Source organism: Schistocerca cancellata, chromosome 8, assembly GCF_023864275.1.
Source record: "Schistocerca cancellata isolate TAMUIC-IGC-003103 chromosome 8, iqSchCanc2.1, whole genome shotgun sequence".
Lineage (NCBI taxonomy): Eukaryota > Metazoa > Arthropoda > Insecta > Orthoptera > Acrididae > Schistocerca > Schistocerca cancellata.
In genome coordinates, this window is record NC_064633.1 from 597,175,436 (window position 1) to 597,192,121 (window position 16,686).

Sequence of the window (16,686 nt, forward strand, 5' to 3'; positions counted from 1 at the left end):
TTTCATAAAACGTTTGACCTCTTTTTCCAGATAATTCCTTTATTTATGCATACTATTTAGGTTAACTGAAAAATTTGGCATTAACATTGACAGCCGATGAATTATGTTCCCAAAAACCAAATATCAGTAAAATTTCGCCGTTGTTCAATGACCTTTCAGAGGAATTTAATGTGTGTGATACAAAGGCTGGTCCATTTATCGTGACAGGGCCAAATATCTCACGAAATAATGGTCAAACGAAAAAACTACAAAGAACGAAATTCGTCTAGCTTGAAGGAGGAAAACAGAAGGCACAATGGTTGGCCCGCTAGATGGCGCTGCCATACGTCAAACGGATATCAACTGTGTTTTTTAAAAATAGGAACCCCCACTTTTTTATTACATATTCGTGTAGTACGTAAAGAAACATGAATGTTTTAGTTGGACCACTGTTTTCGCTTTGTAACAGATGACGCTGTAATAGTCACAAACGTATAAGTACGTGCAATCACGTAACATTCCACCAGTGTGGACGGTATTTGCTTCGTGATACATTACCCGTGTTACAATGGACCGTTTACCAATTGCAGAAAAGGTCGATATCGTGTTGATGTATGGCTATTGTGATCAAAATACCCTACGGGCGTGTGCTATGTATGCTGCTCGGTATCCTGGAGGACATCATCCAAGTGTCCGGACCGTTTGCAGAATAGTTACGTTATTTAAGGAAACAGGAAGTGTTCAGCCACATGTGAAACGTCAACCACGACCTGCAACAAATGATGATGCCCAAGTAGGTGTTTTAACTGCTGTCGCGGCTAATCCGCACATCAATAGCAGACAAATTGCGCGAGAATCGGGAATCTCAAAAACGTCGGTGTTAAGAATGCTACATCAACATCGATTGCACCCGTATCATATTTCTATGCACCAGGAATTGCATGGCGACAGCTTTGAACGTCGTGTACTGTTCTGCCACTGGGCACAAGAGAAATTACGGGACGATGACAGATTCTTTGCACGCGTTCTATTTAGCGACGAAGCGTCATTCACCAACAGCGGTAACGAAAACCGGCATAATATGCAATACTAGGCAACTGAAAATACACGATGGCTGCAGCAAGTGGAACATCAGCGACCTTGGCGGGTTAATGTATGGTGCGGCATTATGGGAGGAAGGATAATTGGCCCCCATTATACTGATGGCAATATAAATGGTGCAATGTATGCTGATTTCCTACGTAATGTACTACCGATGTTACTACAAGATGTCTCACTGCATGACAGAATGGCGATGTACTTCCAACATGATGGATGTCCGGCACATAGCTCACGTGCGATTGAAGCGGTATTGAACAGCATATTTCATGACAGGTGGATTGGTCGTCGATGCGCCATACCATGACCCGCACGTTCACCGGATCTGACGTCCCCGGATTTATTTCTGTGGTGAAAGTTGAAGGATATTTGCCATCGCGATCCACCGACAACGCCTGACAATATGCTTCAGCGCATTGTCAATGCATGTGCAAACATTACGGAAGGCGAACTACTCGCTTTTGATAGGAATGTCGTTACACGTATTGCCAAATTCATTGAGTTTGACAGATATTTTGAGCATATATTGCATTAATGTGGTATTTGTAGGTAATCACGAATAACACCATGCTTTCTCAGAAATGATAAGTTCAAAAAGGCACATGTATCACATTGGAACAACCGAAATAAAATGTTCAAACGTACCTACGTTCTGTATTTTAATTTAAAAAACCTAACTGTTACCAACTGTTCGCCTAAAATTGTGAGCCATTTGTTTGTGACTATTACAGCGCCATCTATCACAAGGCGAAAAAAGTGGTCCAACTAATATATTCATAATTCTTTACGTACTACACGAATATGTAATAAAGTGGGGGTTCCTATTTTAAAAAACGCATTTGATATCCGTTTGACCTATGGCAGCGGCATCTAGTGGGCCAACCATGCCGTTATCTTGTTTCCCCCTTCAAGTTAGACTAGTTTTGTTCTTCGTAGTTTTTTCGTTTGACGCTTATTTCGTGAGATATTTGGCCCGGTCATGATCAATGGGCCACCCTATATACAGGGTGATCAAAACGTCAGTATAAATTTGAAAACTTAATAAACCACGGAATAATGTAGATAGAGAGGTAAAAATTGACACACATTCTTGGAATGACATAGGGTTTTATTAGACCAAAAAAAAAAGTTCACAAAATGTCAGACAGACCGCTATGGACAGCAAAACTGCTACCGTGACGGGTGAGAGGTACGCCGATATGTTAGAGAATCGCATCATTCCCAGTCTGGATGATAAACACCTGCTGGAACGTACGATGTTTATGAAGGATGGCGCTAGACGCGTGAAAGATCTCTTGCGCGCGTCGTTTGGTGATGATCGTGTGCTCAGCCGCCACTTTCGTCATGCTTGGCCTCCCAGGTCCCCAGACCTCAGTCCGTGAGATTATTGGCTTTGGGGTTACCTGAAGTCGCAGGTGTATCGTGATCGACCGACATCTCTAGGGATGCTGAAAGACAACATCCGACGCCCGTGCCTCACCATAATTCCGGACGTGCTTTACAGTGGTGTTCACAACATTATTCCTCGACTACAGCTATTGTTGACGAATGATGGTGGACATATCGAGCATTTCCTGTAAGGAACGTCATCTTTTCTTTGTCTTACTTTGTCATGCTAATTATTGCTATTCTGATCAGGTGAAGCGACATCTGTCGGACTTTTTTTGAACGTTTGTATTTTTTGGTTCTAATAAAACCCCATGTCATTCCAAACATGTGTGTCAATTTGTACCTCTCTATCTACATTATTCCGTGACTTATTGAGTTTTCTAATTTATACTGACTTTGATCACCAGGTGTATAAAGATCAAGTACTTCGGCATACGTTAAAAATGTTCTTTGAGATGCAGTGTAAAGAGAACAGATAAAACTTACAACACAAAACAGGTTATAGAGTTGTAGCTGGGTTAGTTCAGAAATAAAAAGAAGCTGGGTTCAAATCCGTAACCCACGACGATTCTGATTACCAGGCAACGGTGTTACCAAAACGCTAAGAACTTCTTGTGGAGGCAGTCACACATTTTATCGTACTTCCGGTAGTGAGACAATTATGTCTAGTTTTGAGTCATTCTTTTGCTCTAATTAGCAGTTGAAAGTTCTTGGCCATACAAGAAACATCTTTAATTCATTGATGAGACAGTCCAACATACCTGCTCATCCGTTTATATTCGATGGATCTGTCTGGTTATCTTCGTTGTTGATTATGAAATTATGAAACCCTCCATGAAGATTCCTGTTTTTGTAAATTTCAAGCACAGCGCTTCTTTATCCCCTTCTTTTCCTAAGCTGAGCTAATTTTCTCGAGCTGCAACATTTATGGGCGCCGTTCTATAGGAACAGCTGGTCGGCTCTAGTAGCCAACCTGCAGAGAGAGCTGATCACTTGCAAGTTGGACACCCGATCGTATCGCCCGATGCTGCTGCTTCTAGATGGAGTGTCTCATACCGACATGTAGTGCGCTGCCGGTCGCTTCTCAAGCTTGCGGAGGACTCGGCCTTACGCCACTCATGGCGTTTAATAACCATCCCTAAGTGTGAAAGACTTTTAAATACTCTCACATGTATCCCAAGTGGGCTGCTAACTAGAACATGCAGTATGGGTGTTCTCCTCGTAAGGTAGTCATGTGCCAAAGCAGGTCATTGCTCATGTGCTACACTTACATGCAACAAAACTTCCGGAGACGAAATCCAAATGTGGAAAACGAATTATCTCTGACGAGTTTACAACTTATGGCCTACATCGATTTTGCTAACCCAGTCTACGGTACTTCTCCAATCGACGGTTGTTTTGTACGCAAGGGCTGTGGAAATAATCTGTTCCGTTACCGATTCAGTCAGAACGACTGCTTTTCTTCACTTAAATATGGGAGATCGATAACTTTTTGGTCGGTCTAACTCTTCCTCTTTCCTTCTGCTGAACAAAACGTCACTTGGTCCAGATTATTGGAAATAGGAAGCTGACCAACAAAGCACGTATCTAAATTCATTGAACGAATATTTAATTATTTACGCTCTTCTTTATTTATTCTGGCAGGAATAGGGCCATCAGAACCTGCCTTACCTCTGGTCGGGCAATCTGTTTAGCTGCATTATGTTCACAACGACGAACAGTAATTGTAATTTCGTTTCTTCATGCAGTATTAGCATTAATTTCCGAATACAAGAGCGTGTACTTCCATAGTTCGTTAGTAATGATCATCATTTAAAGACGTGTAATGCATGTTTATAACGAAACATTCAAGAACAGAATTGTAAAATTCTGTAGCAGAAACGCTCGCCAAGCCAGGGATTTTGCATTGTGTAAAATCCAAAGAGTTTATTAAGAGTATACCATCAAAGGCTCTCGTTCTTGAGCAAGGAGGAGCCCGACTGCGTATCAGAAGGGAAAAACTCGTAAATGAGTTCATTTTGAATCGAAGCCCGCAGACAGGACAATCAATGGAATAACGAAATATCTGCCAGACACCGAGAAATTTAAATATTTCTCTGGAAATAGAAGAAAACCGCTAATTAAGAAATATCTTGAAAGGTGGACCTTGTACGAAAATAAAACACAGAAATACATCTTACCGGAATACCTAGTCCCATTCATCTTCAGAGAAGAAAATGTATTATTCTTTCATAATTTCATACAGTATAAACATTCTACATCTACATCTACATTTCCACTGCGCAAGCCACCAAAAGGTGTGTGGCGGAGGGCACTTTACGTGCCACTGTCATTACCTCCCTTTTCTGTTCCAGTCGCGTATGGTTCGCGGCAAGAACGACTGCCGGAAAACCTCTCTAATTTTACATTCGTGATCTCCTCGGGAGGTATAAGTAGGGGGAAGCAATATATTCGATACCTCATCCAGAAACGCACCCTCTCGAAACCTGGCGAGCAAGCTACACCGCGATGCACAGCGCCTCTCTTGCAGAGTCTGCCACTCGAGTTTGCTGAACATCTCCGTAACGCTATCACGTTTACTAAATAACCCTGTGACGAAACGCACCGCTCTTCTTTGGATCTTCTCTATCTCCTCCGTCAACCCGATCTGGTACGGATCCCACACTGATGAGCAATACTCAAGTATAGGTCGAACGAGTGTTTTGTATGCCACCTCCTTTGTTGATGGACTACATTTTCTAAGGACTCTCCCAATGAATCTCAACCTGGTACCCACCTTACCAAAAATTAATTTTATATGATCATTCCACCTCAAATCGTTCCGCACGCATATTCCCAGATATTTTACAGAAGTAACTGCCACCAGTGTTTGTTCCGCTATCATATAATCATACAATAAAGGATCCTTCTTTCTATGTATTCGCAATACATTACATTTGTCTATTTTAAGGGTCAGTTGCCACTCCCTGCACTAAGTGCCTATCCGCTGCAGATCTTCCTGCATTTCGCTACAATTTTCTAATGATGCATCTTCTCTGTATACTACAGAATCATCCGCGAAAAGCCGCATGGAACTTCCGACACTATCTACTAGGTCATTTATATATATTGTGAAAAGCAATGATCCCATAACACTCCCCTGTGGCACGCCAGAGGTTACTTTAACGTCTCTAGACGTCTCTCCATTGATTACAACATGCTGTGCTGGTCTGATATTCCGTAGGCTCTTACTTTGTTTATCAGGCGACAGTGCGGAACTGTATCGAACGCCTTCCGCAAGTCAAGGAAAATAGCATCTAGCTGGGAGCCTGTGTCTAATATTTTCTGGGTCTCATAAACAAATAAAGCGAGTTGGGTCTCACACGATCGCTGTTTCCGGAATCCATGTTGATTCCTACAAAGTAGATTCTGGGTTTCCAAAAACGACATGTTACTCGAGCAAAAAACGTGTTCTACAATTCTACAACAGATCGATGTCAGAGATATAGGTCTATAGTTTTGCGCATCTGCTCGACGACCCTTCTTGAAGACTGGGACTACCTGTGCTCTTTTCCAATCATTTGGAACCTTCCGTTCCTCTAGAGACTTGCGATACACGGCTGTTAGAAAGAGGGCAAGTTCTTTCGCGTACTCTGTGTAGAATCGAATTGGTATCCCGTCAGGTCCAGTGGACTTTCCTCTGTTGAGTGATTCCAGTTGCTTTTCTATTCCTTGGACACATTTTTTCGTTTGTGCGAGGATTTAGAGAAGGAACTGCAGTGCGGTGCTCCTCTGTGAAACAGCTTTGGAAAATGGTGTTTATTATTTCAGCTTTACGCGTGTCATCCTCTGTTTCAATGTCTTCATCATCCCGGAGTGTCTGGACATGTTGTTTCGAGCCACTTACTGATTTAACGTAAGACCAGAACTTCCTAGGATTTTCTGTCAAGTCAGTACATAGAATTTTACTTTCGAATTCACTGAACGCTTCACGCATAGCCCTCCTTACGCTAGCTTTGACATCGTTTAGCTTCTGTTTGCCTGAGAGGTTTTCGCTGCGTTTAAACTTGGAGTGAAGCTCTCTTTGCTTTCGCAGTAGATTCCTAACTTCGTTGTTGAACCACGGTGGGTTTTTCCCGTCCCTCACAGTTTTACTCGGCACGTACCTGTCTACAACGCACTTTACGATTACCTTGAACTTTTTGCATAAACACTCAACATTGTCAGTGTCGGAACAGAAATTTTCGTTTTGATTTGTTAGGTAGTCTGAAATCTGCCTTCTATTACTTTGCTAAACAGATAAACCTTCCTCCCTTTTTTTATATTCCTATTAACTTCCATATTTAGGGATGCTGCAACGGCCTTATTATCACTGATTCCCTGTTCTGCACTTACAGAGTCGAATAGTTCGGGACTGTTTGTTATCAGTAGGTCCAAGATGTAATCTCCACAAGTCGGTTCTCTGTTTAATTGCTCGAGGTAATTTTCGGATAGTGCACTCAGTATAATGTCACTCGATGCTCTGTCCCTACCACCCGTCTTAAAGATCTGAGTGTCCCAGTCTATATCTGGTAAATTGAAATTTCCACCTAAGACTATAACATGCAGAGAAAATTTTTGTGAAATGTATTCCTAATTTTCTCTCAGTTGATCTGCCACTAATGCTGCTGAGTCGGGAGGTCCGTAAAAGGAGCCAATTATTAACCTAGCTCGGTTGTTGAGTGTAACCTCCACTCATAATAATCCACAGGAACTATCCACTTCTACTTCACTACAGGATAAACTACTACTAACAGCGACAAACACGCCACCACCGGTTGTATGCAGTCTATCCTTTCTAAACACCGTCTGTGCCTTTGTAAAAATTTCGGCAGAATTTATCTCTGGCTTCAGCCAGCTTTCTGTACCTATAACGATTTCAGCTTCGGTGCTTTCTATCAGCGCTTGAAGTTCCGGTACTCTACCAACGCAGCTTCGACAGTTTACAATTACAATACCGATTGCTGCTTGGTCCCCGCATGTCCTGACTTTGCCCCGCACCCTTTGAGGCTGTTGCCCTTTCTGTACTCGCCCGAGGCCATATAACCTAAAAAACCGCCCAGTCCACGCCATACAACCCCTGCTACCCGTGTAGCCGCTTGCTGCGTGTAGTGGACTCCTGACCTATCCAGCGGAATCCGAAACCCCACCACCCTATGGCGCAAGTCGAGGAATCTGCAGCCCACACGGTCGTAGAACCGTCTCAGCCTCTGATTCAGACCCTCCACTCGGCTCTGTATCAAAGGTCCGCAGTCAGTCCTGTCGCCGATGCTGCAGATGGTGAGCTCTGCTTTCATCCCGCTAGACTGGCAGTCTTCACCCAATCAGATAGCCGCCGGAAGCCAGAGAGGATTTCCTGCGATCCATAGCGACACACATCATTGGTGCCGACATGAGCGACCACCTGCAGATGGGTGCACCCTGTACCCCTCATGGCACCCGGAAGGACCCTTTCCACATCTGGAATGACTCCCCCCGGTATGCACACGGAGTGCACATTGGTTTTCTTCCCCTCTCTTACTGCCATATCCCTAAGGGGCCCCATTACGTGCATGACGTTGGAGCTTCCAACTACCAGTAAGCCCACCCTCTGCGACCGCCCGGATCTTGCAGACTGAGGGGCAACCTCTGGATCAGGACAAGGAGCCATGTCCGGCCGAAGATCAGTATCAGCCGGAGACAGAGCCTGAAACCGGTTCGTCAGACAAACTGGAGAGGCCTTCCGTTCAGCCCTCTGGAAGGTCTTTGGCCCCCTGCCACACCTCGAGACGACCTCCCACTCTACCACAGGTGAGGGATCAGCCTCAATGTTTGCAGTATCCCGGGCAGCCACAGCCGTAGTCCGATCTGGGGATGCGTGGGACGAGCTGGTCGTCCCCGACAAACCCCCATCCGGACCCCCACAGTGATGCCCATTGGCAACAGCCTCAAGCTGTGTGACCAAAGCCGACACTGCCTGAAGCTGGGAGCGAAGGGATTCCAACTCAGCCTGCATCCGAACACAGCAAGTTGCAGTCGCTATCCATGCTAAAAACTGTTGTGCAAAGAACGTCTGAACTAATCTACAGAGAACACAAACAATTCGACACAAAATTTAAACTGTTATTAAAATACAAGATTGCCTAGTAAATGCAGTAATGCTGCCTCTTGCTCACTGCTGACACACTGCTCGGCGGCGGAAGGAGGCTACGAGATTTTACACTATTCAGGTACTAAAACGCGATGCTACAACTCTAAAATACTATAATACGCCCGAAATTTATGAATTAAACAATGCAAGTACCAAAAACACGCAAAGAAATTAAGAATTAAACTATGTAGCAAATAAGTGAGCTAAGAGTATACGACTTGCTGCTGGCAGCTGCTTATCCAGCGGCGGCAGGGAGCACACTGGCTGTGACCAACCGACACTGGCCGTTCAAAACAAAAACAGAAGACAGACGACTACGCGAATTTACACTGTTCAGGTACAAATACGCGATGCTACAACTCTCAAATACTATAATACGCCCGAAATTTATGAATTAAACAATGCAAGTACCAAAAACACGCAAAGAAATTAAGAATTAAACTATGTACCAAATAATTGCGCTAAGAGTATACGACTTTCTGCTGGCAGTTGCTTATCCAAAGGCAGCAGAGAACATTCTCTAAATGTGAAGAGTGAAATCAACATCTTGCTCAGTACTATCTTCCTGAATTCATCAAAGATTTATACGGTCAGATCGAAAACCATCGACGGCAACAAAGTAGGGTGTGCAGCATACAAGCCCTATAGTCTCTACCTAATGCAGCAAAAATCTATTACAGGAAGCCATAAAATACAGTAGATCTTGCATACGAAGCTGTATGTTGATATTAACCAGTACTCTAAGTGTAGAAGAAAGAGCCTTAATAACAAAAGGGATAAAAAGTGTGTCGCCTATAATTGCAGCTATTACTAAAGAAGTCCTTCCAAACAAGCAAGCAGGAATGAAGTAGTAGATAGCTTAGCAAAGTGAGGAAAGAACTTATGTGAAATCCTAAATAATAGATTGCCTTCTGAAGAAACGCTGAGCTTAATGGATGAAAAGTCGAGGAATGACTTTCAGACGCAATGAGATTTGACCGAGATAGCAAAACTAGCACAACATGTGCAGTTGCTGGCTAAAACAGCGTTATCCACTTGGTTTACTGACTGGTCCAGGAATAGACGATTAATAACAACGAATACCACGCATGCGCTTAAATCAAGGCAAATTCATAACTCAACTCTTCCTTAAAGTATTCTAGGAACGTCCATTACGTGATTTATGCAAGGAAGAATGAGACGTGAATGATCTACCGTTTTGTCTACCAGATGCAAGCCACAAAAAAATATTTTGTCAGAGCATCGGTTAACGCGAAGGTTACTCTTATAGTGTTGTTGTCAACCCAAAACAGTGCACTAGCATCAAATCTGATGTTCATCTACTAAAATATGCGCAACGAACTATCTAAAAATACAGTGTACATGATATGTGAGTTTTTGTTCTTATTATTATCGTATAATCATTTCGTGAGCAGTTTATAGTGGCGATATATACCAATCATTTACTCATACCATCATGCTTCAGATTCATAACGCTGTAGGTTTCAGTAGCTACTCGGAGATGAAGATGCTTGCACAGAATAGAGTGGCGAGGAGAGCTGCATCAAAGGAGCAGTCTTCGGACTGAAGACCACAACAACAACAATGTTTTGTTTGTAAATAATGATTCACGAAGTGTATAGAAAAATATCCATTAAGAAATACCTTAGAAAAGAAAAGAAGAAATATAACCGGAGTTTAAGTTAGTTCATGAAACCTAAAACAACAAATATTACAATCAGATAGATTTAAGCTGAGTGCGGTGGGGGAGAAAGAGAGAGAGGAACATCACAACAATACAAATAATGAAGAGAGGGAAAAAAGGTGGCCTGATCAGCTCAGATACGAACAGAGAAGGAGGTGTGCTTGTGTGAGGCTGATGGCCTGTGTTTTACTGGCAGAGAAAACTGAGTACGTGTGATAATTTTTAGGGAGAAGTTATGACTGTGACAAAAGGAACAGTGTGTCAACTTTATAATGAATGGTAAGCTTCGAGGCGCTGAAGTGTGCTCAGAGTTCAGGTCTGCGGCATCAGGGAACGAGTCTGGGACCGTTTCTGTTTCGTGAACGAGCACGCAACTAGGACATCGACAGCTAGAACGGCATTTATAAATCGATTCTGGCGTGTTTACGTGGACCAACCAGAAGCGGTACTGAGAAAGGACATCGACAGCTAGAACGGCATTTATAAATCGATTCTGGCGTGTTTACGTGGACCAACCAGAAGCGGTACTGAGAAACTTGTTTGTGGGGAACGTGCACGGAAGCGCCACGCGAATATCGAGACAGATGGACAACGGCTCATCGCGTAGTTTGAAATCTGCACCGACCTGTTTAGCCTGCTGAGGCGGTGGCGGTGACGCAGCTGACTTCTCGGCTGATTACCTGTGACGTCACATTACGGTGCAGGCCGGAGAGTCCTCCGCGGTGTGCTGTTGGGCGGGCGGGCGGGCGCACTTGCTGCGGCGTGGCGCGCTATTCGCGGCTGACTGCTGACTGCGGCTATTCGCGGCCGCCCGGCCCTCGAAACGCAAGCGGGAATTCCCTGCCTCCGACCCGTCGTCCTTGACAGCGGAAGCCCCCTCCGCCACCCACCTCCGGCCCACGGGTTCCAGCTGGCGGCGTCCGTCCACTGCAATTTGCCGGCGCCGAGGCGAGTGTTGGCGCAGTGCTGCGGTGGCGTGTTAAGCTTTCCCCCGCCGGAACATTCCTCCGTAACCAGTTTGCCCAGTGATCTCTGGAGCACCTGGATTAAGAGCTTTGGCCTCCTTCCGCTGACCCTCAACTCCAGCGTCACTGTCTGTCGCTTTCTTCCGCTTCTTTCTCCAACTGCAATCAGGCAAAATATTCGATTCATCTGTACGTAACAAATGATCGCTTACAAGGGAAGGCCACGACGTTGGGATCACAAATTTATTTCAAACTTTCTACATCTTTGCTGATATTCTTCACGGGTTTGCAGCCGGATCATGTCGTCGTCCACACAAACCGCCATCTTCAGGTGTGTTAATGCTCGTGCACTGCCTCGCCGAAAACTGAATTCCGGCCATTTTTTTTTCTTTTATTGTATTTCGTTTCCCCCCCGAAGGGGGTGGGATGGCAGCAGCGTATTACGCTGCTCTGCAGCCTACAGACTTTTTAAAACGTAAGAAAGAAGATAAGAAACAATAAAATCAGGTGATAAAACGGTGACTGAAATTGTAAAACGGCGGCAGAAAATTGTGGAAAGTTAAAACATAAAGCAAAAGGTTGGCAAAGCTAATAAAATACACAGGAAGCAGACAGGGAACATAGTAGACAGACAATTAAAAAACATGGTGACAGTCTGGTTTCCGTTCGCAAGAGATATAAAAATCACACCCAGCGACAATATGATGTCTGTTTGCAACACTTCGGAGAAGACACACAAGACTGAACACTCGCTGTAAACACTGTACTAAAATGTCGGCACAAAGATAACACACCATAGCCGAGGACAGATGGGGGGGGGGGGACAAGGAGGGAGGAGATGAAAAACGCAAGGGGGGAACCACAAGAGGGAGAGGACTCATAAGGGGGGGAGGGGCAGGGCAGAAGCGAGAGGGAATGGGAAAAGGCAGAGGAGGTAAATGCAAAAGGACTCGGGGGAGAGAAGGGGGGGCAGAGAGAGGGTAGGTGGGGAAAAAAAAGAGGATGGAAGGGTGGGGGGAGAGGGAGCCCAGGAAAAGGACAGAGGAAAGGAAGGGGGGGGGGGTTGAGGATCAGAGCTGATAGGAGGGATAAATGGAGGGAGAGAGGGCATCATCCGGGAGGGGGAGTTGATGGAAGCCACCTTGGGAAAGGAGTTAAAGGGTGGAGGATTCCGGACACAACGACGGAAACCTTAATACACCACGTGCAGAGTACCTCGCGTGCGTGAGATGATGGGCAGCGCCTCCTGGCGGGAAGTAGACACAAGCCGCGCGCCGATGGGAGAAGACGGCAGAAACGATAAATCGCAACAGCACTAGTCTGAAGAATCCAATGATCGAAAAGAAGACGGTTGTTGTTTAAAGTCGGACAAAATCGGATTCCATATCTCACTTAGAGGAAAACGTTTATCTCTGTTAATGATATTACTTGATAATCTAATTTCAACGGATTCTTTAAGAACACATTCCCATTAGCGAGAAGCAGGAGAGATCAATTGTGTCTTGTCATACATCATCCTGTGTCCTTCGTTAAGGCAGTGTTCCGCCACTGCCGACTTCTCACGCTGGAACAACCGAGTGTGCCGATGATGTTACACACACTGGTGCTGAATAGTTCGAATCGTTTGACCAATATACGCTACTGGCCATTAAAATTGCTACACCACGAAGATGACGTGCTACAGACGCGAAATTTAACCGACAGGAAGAAGATGCAGTCATATACAAATGATACCTTTTCAGAGCATTCAAACAAGGTTGCCACCGGTGGCGACACCTACAACGTGCTGACATGAGGAAAGCTTCCAACCGATTTCTCATACACAAACAGCAGTTGACCGGCGTTGCCTGCTGAAACGTTGTTGTGATGCCTCGTGTAAGGAGGAGAAATGCGTACCATCACGTTTCCGACTTTGATAAAGGTCGGTTTGTAGCCTATCGCGATTGCGGTGTATCGTATAGCGACATTGCTGCTCGTGTTGGCCGAGATCCAATGACTGTTCGCAGAGTATGGAATCGGTGGGTTCAGGAGGGTAATACGGAACGCCGTGCTGTATCCCAACGGCCTCGTATCACTAGCAGTCGAGATGACAGGCATCTTATCCGCAAGGGCTGTAACTGGCGTTCGCAAGACAACCATCTGCACGAACAGTTCGACGACGTTTGCAGCAGCATGGACTATCAGCTCGGACACCATGGCTGCGGTTACCCTTGACACTGCATCACAGACAGGAGCGCCTGCGATGGTGTACTCAACGACGAACATGGGTTCTGTTTACAGCATCACGATGGTCGCATCCGTGTTTGGCGACGTCGCGGTCAACGCACATTGGAAGCGTGTATTCGTCATCGCCATACTGGCGTATCACTTGGCGTGATGGTAAGGGGTGCCATTGGTTACACGTCTTGGTCACCTCTTGCTCGTACTGACAGCACTTTGTACAGTGGACGTTACATTTCAAATGTGTTACGACCCGTGGCTCTACCCTTCATTCGATCCCTGCGGAATCCTACATTTCAGCAGGATAATGCACGACCGCATGTTGCAGGTCCTGTACGGGCCTTTCTGGATACAGAGAATGTTCGACTTCTGCCCTGGCCAGCACATTCTCCAGTTCTCCCACTAACTGAAAACGTCTGGTCAATGGTGGCCGAGCAACTGGATCGTCACATTACGCCAGTCACTACTCTTGATGAACTGTGGTACCGCTTTGAAGCTGCATGGGCAGCTGTACCTGCACACGCCATCCAACTCAATGTCCAGGCGTATCAAGGCCTTTATTACGGCCAGAGGTGGTTATTCTGGATACTGATTTCTCAGGATCTATGCACCCAAATTGCGTGAAAATGTAATCACATGTCAGTTCTAGTATAATATATTTGTATAATGAATACCCGTTTATCATCTCCATTTTTTCTTGGTGTAACAATTTTAATGGCCAGTAGTGTATTTCTCTGCACAGTGACACGGAATTTCATTAATCCTGGGCTTCCTCAAGCCCAAATCATCTTTAACTGAGCCAAGAAAGACTCTAGTCTTGGCCACCGGCGCAAAAACAATTTTAATACCATATTTTCTTAAAATTCTTGAATTTTTGGATGATATACTTCCCTCAAAGGGTAAATGAGCAACAACTTCAAAAGTATCCTCTATTGGCTGGCGTGACGCACCAAACGGAAGAGCATGGTATATTTGTTGTTCCGTATATTCATTCTGTTTAAAGACAATCTTCAAATGATCAAGTTCTTCTTTCAAATGTTGCTCGTCAAAAATGGCATTAGCTTTTTTCACCAGAGTCCTCAAACCTCCACTACGTTGGTATGGTGGATGACAGCTGGTCGCATGAAGATAGCGGTCAATATGAGCAGGTTTCCGATAAACACAGTGCCCAAAAGTCCCATCGTCCTTTCTTTGAACTAAAACATCAAGAAATGGGAGTTTGCCATCACTTTCAATTTCCACAGTAAATTGAATACTCGGATGTAGACAATTAAAATGAGCTAAAAAGCGATTCAAAGCACCAATTCCATGTGTCCAAACCATAAAAATGTCATCAACGTATCTTAAAAAACATCTTTACTTGGCCATTAAATCAATATAATGTGCAAGTCGTAAGGTACACTATGGCAATTCCGAGAACATCGCAAGAGAAGTTTTACGCGTCTATTATAGAACCGATGTCACTGTCCGAACATTCCATCCGTAAGACGCCTGACTGGTCCGCGCTTAGCGTTCGCCCTTAGGTAGGAGATCATAAAAGAGCCGACGGTTCGAATCCCGTCGAGATTAATTTTTTAATCTATACTTTTTTCATCACTGGTCACATTATTTAATTTATTTGGGAGGTAACATAGACAAAAAAAGCCACTTGCATTTTCATGAAGTTGTAGTGAATTTCATGTGTTACTTGGGCATTTAGTACTTTTAATTAAATTTTCAAGGACGAGGGACCGGCTTGGAAAGCCCAAGTCAAACCTTGACAAATAACGATGCAAATGTTATTCAGTAATACGGCAAGCCACAATGTGCCAGACACAAGAGTAATGTACAATTACTCGTCAGATGCGCTCCCTATATCGCACGTTGAATACGATACGATATTGCAATTCCTGTGTTGTTCTGATTACAATGCAAAGTTCCTTTCGACATGCATGCAAGTTCAAAGGAACTTTGCATCGTAATCAGAATAACACAGGCATTGCAATATCATATTTATCTGCCGGTACCGGGAAAGCGACTTTCAACTACAATGTCTGACCTGTACGGCAGTATACATAATGGATGTACGAGTATAGTTCGTAGACGTATGGTTGACGACGTGGGGAAGTTCGGGTCTGGCTGTGAGTCGTAGATGGACAGCCAAATGGTCAGTTCCACTTGGAGCGAGAAGATGCTTGTTTATTTCACTTGCCGCAGCGCCGCTTGTGTGAAGTTTTCCTCGTTAGTGTTGGTCAGCCTTACTGTCTGTTTATTTACTTGCAGCGGCGTCGGCCGCTCCTCTATGGCTACCGTGGTTTCACGTCTGTTCCACGAAAAGGTACTGTGAGCTTCACTTTCGATAAAACAACGCGACATACGCAGCCCGGGTGTCTACAAATCCACGATTGGCTTGTCGATACCATTCATGTGAACCCTGATCAGGTGCACACCCCCTATTTTGACGCAGACGAGTACGTGCTGAAAAGTCCCCTTAGAAAAATTATACATGACTGTGCTTAAACTGACACGCAATATTTTTAGCGCAACGCAATCTGACTTTCAATAATCCCTACAAAAGAATGGCCCTGACTAACAATAACCTATACTTTTCACAAATCACTTACCTCACAAAAATCTTCGTTACTCGAACTACTGCAATACAGCGAGCGACACTAGTGCCAGCTAAATAAAAGATTCAAACTACTGAAGGCGCTAACTACTGATAGGCATAGTTAGCAAATGAAAGATTTTGATAGAGAACAAACAATGTATATATATATATATATATATATATATATATATATATATATATCGGTTCATGACATCCAGTCTTACAAATTTACTGTTTCTGATGGACACACGTCCTGATCATCCGCTCTCAAAACTCCGCCATCTCTCTTTCCATATCCACCACTGCTGGCGGCTCACCTCCAACTGCGCAACGCTACGCGCTGTTAACATCCAACTGCCCACTACAATAGAGAATATTTCAACAATGCCAACCAACCACAGACTGCACACAGCACAGTCAGTGGTTTTAATACAGAGCTCTACGTGGTGTTACCAACATAAAAACCTAAACAGCCTACTTACAATGTTTTACATGAAGTTTGTGGATCCCCTCCACGTTGAAAGATTATTCTCGCGACATGGTTCTCAAGTTCAGTTCAAGCATCGCGATAATTCTGTCAGTATAGTGTCATTTGCAGATGCTGAAATTGACT